This window comes from Somniosus microcephalus, unplaced genomic scaffold (assembly GCF_052327205.1).
Source record: "Somniosus microcephalus isolate GS21.2 unplaced genomic scaffold, FLI_Smic_1.0 scaffold4, whole genome shotgun sequence".
Lineage (NCBI taxonomy): Eukaryota > Metazoa > Chordata > Chondrichthyes > Squaliformes > Somniosidae > Somniosus > Somniosus microcephalus.
In genome coordinates, this window is record NW_028225191.1 from 1,457,573 (window position 1) to 1,463,600 (window position 6,028).

Here is a 6,028-nt window from a genome sequence, read left to right on the forward strand (position 1 = left end):
CAACCGAGTGAACCTTCTCTGAACTGCCTCGAGAGCAAGTATATCTTTTCTTAAATATGGAAACCAAAACTGTACGCAATATTCCAGCTGTGGCCTCACCAGTACCCTGTATAACTGAAGCAAGACTTCCCTGCTTTTATACTCCAGCCCCCTTGCAATAAAAGCCAAGACTCCATTGGCCTTCCTGATCACCTGCTGTACCTGCATACTAACCGTCTGTGTTTCATGCACCAGGACCCCCAGATCCCTTTGTACTGTAGCACTTTGCAGTTTCTCTCCATTTAGATAATAACTTGCTCTTTGATTTTTTCTGCCAAGGTGCATAACCTCACACTTTCCAACATTATATTCCATCTGCCAAATTTCTGCCCACTCACTTAGCCTGACTATGTCCTTTTGCAGGTTTTTTATGTCCTCCTCACTCACTGCTTTCCCTCCCATCTTTGTATCGTCGGCAAACTTGGATATGTTGCACTTGGTCCCCTCCTCCAAATCGTTAATATAGATTGTAAAGCGTTGGGGTCCCAGCGCTGACCCCTGCAGAACACCACTAGTTACTGATTGCCAACCCAAGAATGAACTATTTATCCCAACTCTCTGTTTTCTGTTAGATAGCCAATCTTCCACCCATGCCAGTATATTACCCCCAATCCCATGATTTTTTATCTTGTGTAGTAATCTTTTGTGTGGCACCTTGTCAAATGCCTTTTGGAAGTCCAAATACACCACATCCACTGGTTCCCCTTTATCCACCCTGTTTGTTACATCCTCAAAGAATTCGAGCAAATTTGTCAAACATGACTTCCCCTTTATAAAACCGTGCTGACTCTGTCCGATTAAATTATGCTTATCCAAATGTCCTGTTACTGCTTCCTTAATAATGGACTCCAACATTTTACCAACCACAGATGTTAGGCTAACTGGTCAATAGTTTCCAACCTTTTGAATACCTCCCTTTTTAAATAAGGTCGTTACGTTAGCAGTTTTCCAATCTGCTGGGACCTTGCCTGAATCCAGGGAGTTTTGGAAAATTACCACCAATGCATCCGCAATCCCCACTGCTACCTCTCTCAAGACCCTAGGATGTAAGCCATCAGTTCCAGGGGATTTATCCGCCTTAAGTCCCATTATCTTACCGAGTACCATCTCCTTAGTGATTTTAATCGTGTTTAGCTCCTCCCCCCCATAGCCCCCTGTTTGTTCAGTGTTGGGATATTTTTAGTGTCCTCTACTGTAAAGACTGATACAAAATATTTGTTCAGCGTTTTTGCCATCTCCATGTTCCCCACGAATAACTTCCCAGTCTCGTCCTCTAAGGGACCAACATTCACTTTAGCCACCCTTTTTCTTTTTATATAACTGTAGAAACTCTTGCTATCTGTTTTTATATTTTTTGCTAGTTTACTTTCATAATCTATCTTCCCTTTCTTAATTAATCTTTTAGTTATTCTTTGCTGGCTTTTAAATACTTCCCAATCTTCTATCCTCCCACTAGGTTTGGCTACTTTATATGCCCTTGTTTTCAGTCGGATACTATCCTTTATTACTTTACTTAGCCACGGATGGCTGTCTTTTCTTTTACGCCCCTTTTTCCTCAGTGGAATATATTTTTCTTGAAAGTTGTGAAATATCTCCTTGAATGTACACCACTGCTCATGTACCGTCTTACACCTTAATCTATTTTCCCAGTCCACTTTAGTCAACTCTGCTCTCATACCTTCATAGTCTCCTTTATTTAAGCTTAGTACGCTGGTTTGAGATCCAACTCTCTCACCCTCCAACTGAATTTGGAATTCAACCATGTTATGGTCACTCATTCCAAGGGGATCCTTTACTGGGATATTTTCTATTAATCCTGTCTCATTCCACAGGACCAGATCTAAGATTGCCTGCCCCCTGGTTGGTTCAGTAACATACTGCTCAAGGAACCCGTCCCTAATGCACTCTATGAACTCTTCCTCAAGGCTGCTCTGCCCAATTTGATTTGTCCAGTCAATATGAAAGTTAAAATCTCCCATGATTATAGCTGTTCCCTTATTACAAGCCCCAACTATTTCCTGATTTATACTCCGACCAATAGAGTTGCAGCTGTTAGGAGGCCTATAGACTACGCCCACTAGTGACTTTTTCCCCTTATTATTCCTTATTTCCACCCAAACCGTTTCACTATCCTGATCCTTTGACCCAATATCATTTCTCACTATTGCAGTGATTCCATCCTTTATTAACACAGCCACCCCACCTCCTTTTCCTTCCTGGCTGTCCTTCCTAATAGTGAAATACCCTTGTATGTTTAGTTCCCAGTCATGGTCACCTTGCAGCCATGTCTCCGTAATGGCCACCAGATCATACCCATGTGTAGTTATTTGTGCCGTCAACTCGTCTATTTTGTTACAAATGCTGCGTGCATTCAGATAAAGAACTTTTAAATATGTTTTGTGACAATTTATTCCTGCTTTTACCCCCTTTACAACTTTACCTTTATCTTTATATATTCTGCTCCTTCCTGACACGCTCTATTTTTAATTCCTCCACTGCTACCTTGCTCTCTTGCCTTCTCCACTGACATTTTTATTTTTCGCTCTCTTGAAACCTCCCCCCCACTAATTAGTTTAAAGCCCTCTCTACAGCCCTAGTTATTCGATTCGCCAGGATTCTGGTCCCAGCACTGGCCAAGTGAAGTCCGTCCCAACGGAACAGCTCTCTCCTGTCCCAGTACTGGTGCCAGTGCCCCAAGAAGCAAAACCCATTTCTCCCACACCAGTCTTTGAGCCACGCATTTAACTCTCTGATTTTATTTACCCTAGCCAAATTTGCTCGTGAGGGCAGGTACAGCATGGGTTAGATACAGAGTAAAGCTCCCTCTACACTGTCCCATCAAATACTCCCAGGGCAGGTACAGCACGGGTTAGATACAGAGTAAAGCTCCCTGTAGACTGTCCCATCAAACACTCCCAAGGCAGGTACAGCACGGGTTAGATACAGAGTAAAGCTCCCTTTACACTGTCCCATCAAACACTCCCAGGGCAGGTACAGCACGGGTTAGATACAGAGTAAAGCTTCCTGTACACTGTCCCATCAAACACTCCCAAGGCAGGTACAGTACGGGTTAGATACAGAGTGAAGCTCCCTCTACACTGTCCCATCAAACAATCCCAGGGCAGGTACAGCACGGGTTAGATACAGAGTGTCAGCCGTGACTCAGGCGACAGCACTCTCTCCTCTGAGTCAGAAGGTTGTGAGTTGAAGTCCCACTCCAGAGACTGGAGTCTAAAACTCTGTGCTGCCCCTCCAGTGCAGTGCTGAGGGAGTAAAGCCCAGTGCAGAGTAAAGTTCCCTCTGCACTGCTCCACTAACAGGCCTGAGCCCCAAACTCAGAAGAGCGCCCTCTGCTGCATTCCACTTGTCTCAGCAGCGGGAGAAGTACGCGGCGGAAGTCCCGCCCCTCGGACACCCCGATTGGTTGGAGGACCCGCCGCCACCTCAATCCTCCAAGCTCTGTCCACTCTCTCCCTATTGGTCGGAGCTCCCGTCAGTCACCGCCGTGGAGTTGATGACGTGCCCCAGTCCGGCTCCCTGCAGAAGACACGGGGCTGCGGCCGCTCAATCCGCTCCGTTCGGTGCCGGGAGGGCGCTGGGACGGTCCGGTTTATGTTTTATTTTTATTTATCTCCCCGCCCGCGCTTCTCTCCGTTGTATATACAAAAAAACCCTGATAAAACTCACTTTCCGCCGGTGATGCGGACTCTCGCGGTTGCCCGGGCCGATACAGAATGAGAGGCCCTGTGTAGGCGCGGTAGCTGCTCATCCTCGGGAGCGGGGCCCGGTGGCGCATGCGGAGAATGGGGAGGGGGCGGGGCCTGTTCAGAGCCCGCTGTCACCTTGGAGCAGCGCATGCGGAGTAGGGGGAGGGGGCGGCACCTGTTCAGAGCCCGCGCTCACCTTGGAGCGGCGCATGCAGAGTAGGGGGAGGGGGCTGGGCCTGGTCAGAGCCCTCGCTCACCTTGGAGCGGTGCATGCGGAGTAGGGGGAGGGGGCGGGGCCTGTTCAGTGCCCGCGCTCACCTTGGAGCGGCGCATGCGGCGTTGGGGGAGGGGGCAGGGCCTGTTCGGAGCCCGCGCTCACCTTGGAGTGGCGCATGCGCAGTAGGGGGAGGGGGCGGGGCCTGTTCAGTGCCCGCGCTCACCTTGGAGCGGCGCATGCGGCGTGGGGGGAGGGGGCAGGGCCTGTTCAGAGCCCGCGCTCACCTTGGAGCGGAGCATGCGGAGTAGGTGGAGGGGGCGGGGCCTGTTCAGAGCTCACCTCCAACAATGGGAACAACAACAACCTGTATTTCTATAGCGCCTTTAACGTAGGAAAACGTCCCAAGGTGCTGCACAGGAGTATTGTAAGACATTGAAAAATCTGACCCTGAGCCACAAAAGGAGAAATTAGTGCAGATGGCCAAAAGCTTGGTCACAGAGGTGGGTTTTGATCTGCCATGATCTCATTGAATGGTGGAGCAGGCTCGAGGGGCCGAATGGCCGACTCCTGCTGCTATTTTCTACGAAAGAGAGGCGGAGAGGTTCAGGGAGGGAATTCCAGAGCTTAGGGCCGAGGCAACAGAAGACACGGCCACTGATGGTGCAGCGATTATAATCAGGGATGCTCATGAGGGCAGAATTGGAGGAGCGCAGATATCTCGGGGGGGGGGGGCGAGGAGGTTGTTTTCTTTGGAACCGAGGAGGCTGAGGGGAGACCTGATTGAGGTGTATACAATTCTGAGGGGCCGAGATAGGAAGGACCTATTTCCCTTGGCAGGGAGGTCCACAACCAGGGGGCATAGATTTAAAGAAATTGGTCAGAGGTTTAGAGGGGAGTTGAGGAGAAATGTTTTCACCCAGTGGGTGGTGGGGGTCTGGAACTCACTGTCTGACAGGGTGGTAGAGGCAGAAACTCTCATCACATTTTAAAAAGTACTTGGATATGCACTTGAAGTGCCGTAACCTACAAGGCTACGGACCAAGTGCTGGAAAGTGGGATTAGTGTGGATAGCACTTAATCGGCCGGCACGGACAAGATGGGCCGAATGGCCTCCTGTGCCATAATTTTTCTGTGATTCTATCGCGGGGGGCGGGTGGTTGTGAGGCTGAAGGGAATAACTAAGATAGGGAGGGGCGAGGCCATGGAGGGATTTGAAAACAAGGATGCGAATTTTGAAATCGAAGCATTGCTTAACCGGGAGCCAATGTAGGTCAGCGAGCACAGGGGTGATGGGTGAACGGGACTTGGCATTGAGTTACGACACGGGTAGTTTTGGATCACCTCAAGTTTACATAGGGTAGAATGTGGGAGGCCAGCCAGGAGTGCGTTGGAATAGTCGAGTCTCGAGGTAACAAAGGCCCGGGTGAGGGTTTCAGCAGCGGATGAGCTGAGGCAGGGGTGGAGACGGGCCATGTTACCGAGGTGGAAATAGGCGGTCTTTGTTATGCTGCGGATATGTGTTCGGAAGCTCATTTCGGGGTCATATATGACACCAAGGTTGTGGACAGTGTGGTTCAGCCTCAGAGAGATGTTAGGGAGAGGGATGGAGCCAATCGGTCTTCCCGATATTTAATTGGAGAAAATTTCTGCTCATCCAGAACTGGATGTCGGACAAGCAGTCTGACAATTTAGACACTGTGGAGGGGTCGAGAGAAGTGGTGGTGAGGTCGACCTGGGTGTCGTCAGCGTACATGTGGAAACTGCTGCTGTGTTTTCAGATGATGTCGCCAAGGGGCAGCATTTAGATGAGAAATAGGAGGGGCCCAAGGATAGATCCTTGGGGGACACCAGAGGTAACGATGTGGGAGCGGGAAGAGAAGCCATTGCAGGTGATTCTGTGGCTACGATTAGATAGATAAGAATGGAACTAGGCGAGTGCAGTCCCACCCAGCTGGATGATGGTGGAGAGGCGTTGGAGAAGGATGGAGTGGTCAACCGTGTCAAAGGCTGCAGACAAGTCAGGAAGGACGAGGAGGGATAGTTTACCTTTGTCACAGTCACAAAG